Raw genomic sequence first — 6,557 nt, 5'->3', positions numbered from 1 at the left:
ATTTAGATAGCGAACAATCTAGATATTGATAAAGATCTAGATAGTGCTCAATACTGATATCTAGACTGAGCACCATCTGAATCTATATCAATGGCTATCTAGATCGATATCTATATGTCAATATCTAGATTGATCACTATCTATTATTGATAAGAGATAGATAGATAGATCTAGATAGCCATCAATCTAGATATTGAGAGATCTAGATAGTGATCAATTAGCTATTGATAGATCTTAATCTAGATAGTCAATTTAGATATCAATAGATAGAAATAGATCTAGATAGCAATCATCTAGATAGATCATCTAGATAGATATGTACTGATATCAATAAGAGATATCTAGATAGTGATCAATCTACATATCAATAGATCTGGATAGATCTGGATAGCCATCAGTATAGATATTGATCAAACTAGATATCAATAGATCGAGATCAGCAATTTTCAGCCTTTTTCATCCCATGGCACACTGACAAGGCACAAAAATTGTCAAGGCACACCATCAGGTTTTTGGCAATTGACAAGGCACACCATGCTGCCAGTGGGGGGCTCACATCCCGCATTGACCCTACTAATAAATGACCTTCTCCCAAATTCCTGTGGCACACCTGTGGACCACTCATGGCACACAAGTGTGGCATGGCACAGTGGTTGAAAATGGCTGATCTAGATAGTGATCAATTAGCTATTGATAGATCTTGATCTAGATAGTCAATTGATCTAGATATCAATAGATAGCAATCATCTAGATCAGTGGTTCTCACACTTTTAGCACCGGGACCAACTTATTAGAATGAGAATCTGTCAGGACCCACCAGAAGTGATGTCATGACCAGTAGTGACATCATCAAGCAGGAGAATTTTTAACAGGCTAAAATCCTACCCACACTTACCCAGGAGTGAGTCCCATTTACTCTCATTGTTAAAAGAGTATACATAGTAGCTTGTTAAAAATACAGATCTGTAAGATTTCCCCAAATGCAGTCACATGGCATGGGAGCATCAAGTCTAATGTATTAGAAATAAGATATAGAAATGAATGAGGACCCACCTGAGATTGGCTCACGACCCACCTAGTGGGTCCCAACCCACAGTTTGAGAAACACTGATCTAGATAGATCATCTAGATAGATATCTATTGATATCAATAAGAGATATCTAGATAGTGATCGACAGCCCTCAGTACAGATATTGATCCATCTAGATATTGACAGATACGATGGCTCCAGACAGCCAAGGGTCTAATTTCAGTGGCTGGGGTCCCTGGACAGCCAGAGGCACCCCAGGGCCCCACGCAGCCCCAGCCCCAGCCCCAGCCACTCGCCTGCAGAGCCCAGAAGAGGTTGCCGGGCGCGGGTCCGGGCGCCGGGTGCGGGGCGGCGGGGCGCGCGCGGACGAGCAGCTGCTGCCGCCCCAGGGGGCTGTACCAATCCGCCAGCAGCGCCGTCACGGCGGCAGCGGCCAGCAACCCGAACGCTGCTCTCAGCATCGCTGCCCTGCCGGCTCGGAAACCCCCGCCCGCGGCGCCGGCGCCAGTGCTGGAGGTGTCATCGGCTCTGCCGGTTGCGCCTCCCCTTTCCGCACCTGGCCCTTTAAGAGGTGGGGCGGCGCCCCGAGGACAGGCTGGCAGACCTAAGAAACGGCCAGAGTAACCGACTCCTTCTTTTAGATGGCGCACTTTTCATCAGAGAGCCCTGCTGGATCAGGCCAAAGTCCCATCTAGTCCAGACTCTTGCATCTCACAGTGGCCCACCAGATGCCCAGGGAGCACACAAGACCACAAGGGACCCGCATCCTGGTGCCCTCCCTTTCACCTGGCATGTCATAAGCCCTGCTGGATCAGGCCAAAGGCCCATCTGGTCCAGCTCCCTGTAGCTCACAGTGGCCCACCAGAAGCCCAGGGAACACACAAGACCACAAGGGATCCGCTTCCCGGTGCCCTCTCTTGCAGCTGGCACTCTGAGCTCACCCACTTTTAGAACCAGGAGGTTGCACGGACCCACCACAGCTTGTCACCTGCCATGGACTTTTCCTCCAGAAATTTGTCCAGTCCCTTATAAAAGCACCCAGCCCAGACACCACAACCACACATTGTGGCAAGGAGTTCCACAGACCAACTGCATACCAAGCAAAGAAATATTTCCTTTTCTCTGTCCTGACTCTCCCAACACTCCATTTTAGTGGATGTCCCCTGCTTCTGCTGTGGTGCAAGAGGGAAAAGACACACACATACAAGCCCTCCCTTGTACCGAGCCTTCTGAGGTAGCCTAGCTCTAACATTTATTTAAAATCAGAAGAATCCTATCCAATTTTACATTGCTGGTACAGCCATACCAATGGGGCATGCGCTGCATCCTGTGCTGGGCAGTGGCGTAGCTAATGATCATGTAGCCCGGTGCCAAGCTCAAAATGTTGCCCCAGAAGTGATGTCACTACAGGAAGTGACATCACGCATGGGCTTTAAAAGAAGTGAAAATTGGGAGGAACCCACCTCCTCCCCCCAGCAGCTCACCACCCACTTGCTCTGCTGCCTCCCCCAGTCAGTGGCATAGCTAAGGCATTTATCTGCTACCTGGGATCAAAGAAGATTTGTAGCCCCTCCCCAGGCTTATTGTTTATTTGATTTGTTTATTTGATTTGTAGATTGTTTATTTAATTTGATAAACAAAATCAAATTTAATTAAGTAAATAAATAAAAAGTTTGCCCCTGATTGGTTAGAGACACTATGCTGGGGTAAAGAGAGACATTTATAAATATAAATATAAGAGAGCACCACTTGAAAGAGCACCACTTTTTATCCAGTTAGCAGGGGTAATTGTATTATGATGCATGGAAATGACTGACTCATATTAACACCTTATTGGTTTCATGCTGTATCATGATAGCATGTCATTGCAACATGTCAATAACCTAATAACATATCATGCATTGCCTCTCAGAACAATCAGTTTCACTGGTCAGTTTTGAGTTTTAAAAAATCCACTTTTTGTTCCATAAGGCAGTTGTATTTTCATTTATGGTTAATTGGCCATAACTTTTGATAGAATAAAGATATTCCAATGCAGTTTATTTCATTGCATTCTGCATTAAATTACCTTTCTAATGATATATAACATGATGGTATTATTCATACATACCAAGATTTTCACAATTTTGGTCACTAGTGTCAAGCTCAGCTTGTTGCCCCAATAAAGCTTGATGCCCGGTGCAACAGCTACCCCCTGCACCCCTTAGCTATGCCCCTGGTGCTGGGGACACAGTCTCAGAGGCCTCCTCAAGGTATGGGAACATTTGTTCCCTTATCTCGGTGCTGCATTACAGTTGCAGGGGTGCTGGAAAATTGGATAGGATTGGGCCCTTATTCATGAGTAAGCCCCATTGATCATTGTTAAAAGCATATACATAGTAGCCTGTAGCTGCTTTACTGATGCAGCTTTGTTTACCAAGCGTTTGTTTAGCTCGGTATCGAGAGAAAGAGTGTCGGAGATCGTTGAGCCAAGGTACACAAAGTCATGGACAACCAGACTCAAAAAGAGAGTCTGGTTTCCAGACTCACAAAGAGACGTTTTCCAGACTCACAAAGAGAGTCTGGTCCAACAAGAAGCTGACGGAACATACCAAGATCCAGGTATACAGAGCTTGCGTCCTGAGTACACTTCTGTACTGCAGCGAGTCATGGACTCTTCGCTCACAACAGGAGAGGAAACTGAACGCATTCCACATGCGCTGCCTCCGACGCATCCTTGGCATCACCTGGCAGGACAAAGTTCCAAACAACACAGTCCTGGAACGAGCTGGAATCCCTAGCACGTATGCACTGCTGAAACAGAGACGCCTGCGTTGGCTTGGTCATGTCGTGAGAATGGATGATGGCCGGATCCCAAAGGATCTCCTCTATGGAGAACTCGTGCAAGGAAAGCGCCCTACAGGTAGACCACAGCTGTGATACAAGGACATCTGCAAGAGGGATCTGAAGGCCTTAGGAGTGGACCTCAACAGGTGGGAAATCCTGGCCTCTGAGCGGCCCGCTTGGAGGTAGGCTGTGCAGCATGGCCTTTCCCAGTTTGAAGAGACACTTGGCCAACAGTCTGAGGCAAAGAAGGAAGGCCCATAGCCAGGGAGACAGACCAGGGACACACTACACTTGCTCCCAGTGTGGAAGGGATTGTCACTCCCGAATCAGCCTTTTCAGCCACACTAGACGCTGTGCCAGAACCACCATCCAGAGCGCGATACCATAGTCTTCCGAGACTGAAGGTTGCCAACAACGTAGTAGCCTGTTAAAAGAACTGTAACATTTCCCCAGATGCAGTCACATACCATGGTAGCATCAAATTAAAAATAAAAGTAGATTAAAAATATAATACACAAATGAATGGGGACCCACCTGAAATTGACTAGCAACCCACCTAGTGGGTCCCAACCCAAAGTTTGAGAAACACTGACCTAGGGTTTTGACATAGCTGAGCAGTAGCACAAGCATGTTCCTCCTCTGGTTACTACCAAACACATATCTTCCTGTTCTTTCTATTCTCAGGTTTTGTTTGTTTTCTTGTAAACATATTAAATCTATTCTGCTAATGTACGACTCAGCACTAATTTCAGATCTCAGCCTGACTCTCTGTGTTATTATATTGTAGGATGAAGGGAGGCTGAGGTGGAGAGAGGTTTTGTCAGATCCCTGCAACAATGAAAACTGGAGCTGAGGCTACTTTGGGTATCCAGCTCCAAATCCCCCATAAGAAACAACGGGCGCAATCCTAACCCCTTATGCCAATGCTTTCCAGCACTGGCATAGCGGTGCTGAAGGGACATATGCTGCATCCTGCAGTTGGGTGTCACTCATGGAGGCCTCCTCAAAGTAAGGGAATGTTTGTTCCCTTACCTCAGAGCTGCATTACCCTTAAATCAGTGCTGGAAAGCACTGACAGAAGGGGTTAGGATTGTGCCCAATATCACTCAAGTTACAACAAAGGCTAGTCTACTCAACATTGTCTACTCAATACCCTCCTAGCCCAATTCCAGTGCCCAACTGCAGGCAGGCACCTTGTACTGTTAATTAAAAACAACCACAAACCAATCTGAAAATTATGTATTTTCTACAAAAAAACTAGGAAAAGCATAAAGCATAAATAAAAATTTTTGCTGATTCTTATTGGGATTGTTTTTATGGAGGGGAGCTGACTTGTTGCTCAATCATAGCTATGCTGAAATGCTGAGTTTTCCCATAGTTGTGTAAGGGTAGCTCTCCACTGAAATGCTCTGTTTGTGAGTCACTGCAGTGTTTTCTGTCTCTATACGGAGCTCAAAGGGAGAAGGAGGAAAAGTTAAACAAATAAATCAGTGATTGCCCAACCTTTTAGCACCAGGAACCATTTTTTTAAATGAAACCCTATCAGGACCCATCTAGGTTTACCAGACTATTAAAAAAGGAGATCTAGAAAAAAAAATTTATTCATTTATGTATTAGTGTTAATAACCAGAGAGGTCCCCCCCAACAACATTTATCTCCCTATATTTACACATGCTTGCAAACTGCAGAAACAGCTCCCTGCAGGGCAGTTAGCACCTACAGTATCTGATTTTTGAATAGCTTTAGGGCTTGAAAGGTCAGATAATTGCCTCATTATCTGACCTTTCCATCACCCTCTGGCAACCCACCAAAAACCAGACCCACTGTTGGTCATGACCCACCATTGGGTCCCAACCTGCAGTTTGGGAACTGCTGCAGTAGATCATTGTTTCTCAACCAGTGGTACTTGTGCCATTGGTGGTACTTGAGGTGGTGTCTGGTGGTACAGACTCCCACTGCCTGGCAGCAAGACCGGCAACACAGCACAACAAGCAGCAATTGGAGGCTTAACTCAGCAGGCAGAGCTCCAGCATGCATTTTTCATGTGCTTGAAAATGCCCTCCTGTCCACCCTGAGCCTCTTACCAATGTTTGTCCTGTTGCATCTGGTCTCTCAATCTGGAAGTAACTGGCAATGACATCATTGCCAGTTACTTCTGGTGGTACTTCCAGTAGGTGGATCATGCAAAGTGATACAGTGGGGGATAAATGTTGAGAAACACTGCAATAGTAATGAGCCTGTTTAGACTCTACTGTGCCTTTAAACTGCAATAATAGATGGAGAAGAGCCAGCAAATTAGGATCCAGACGCCCATACTTGCCTTTTACTCTGCTTCCTTGATCCTGCCAAGTGCCAATTTGCTTCAGGTTTCATGTCTGTAGGAGTAAAATCTCTCTAATTAAGGATGTCAAAACCAAGTGGAGGACCAATCTAGCACCTGGTTTGGATAAAGCTATGAATGACCTACTAAAATTTATTTGGGTGGTTAGTTAGGTGGCACTCCAATAGATGAACTACTTGCTATCAAAGCAAATAAAACAGATTAAAGCCTGAGGAAAATGTATTATGTGCAGTTACTAGGCACGCACTGGCCTGGTGATGAAGCTCCACCCCAAGGGCTTTCAAAATCTAACCACCTTGGTGGCCATTTTCATGGTGGAGTGTTTCCATGGGCCAGCCCTTGAGGGCAGATCACCCTGTT

This window comes from Tiliqua scincoides, chromosome 1 (genome assembly GCF_035046505.1).
Source record: "Tiliqua scincoides isolate rTilSci1 chromosome 1, rTilSci1.hap2, whole genome shotgun sequence".
Lineage (NCBI taxonomy): Eukaryota > Metazoa > Chordata > Lepidosauria > Squamata > Scincidae > Tiliqua > Tiliqua scincoides.
The sequence above is the reverse complement of the archived record's forward strand: the minus strand, read 5'-3'. Positions refer to the sequence as shown.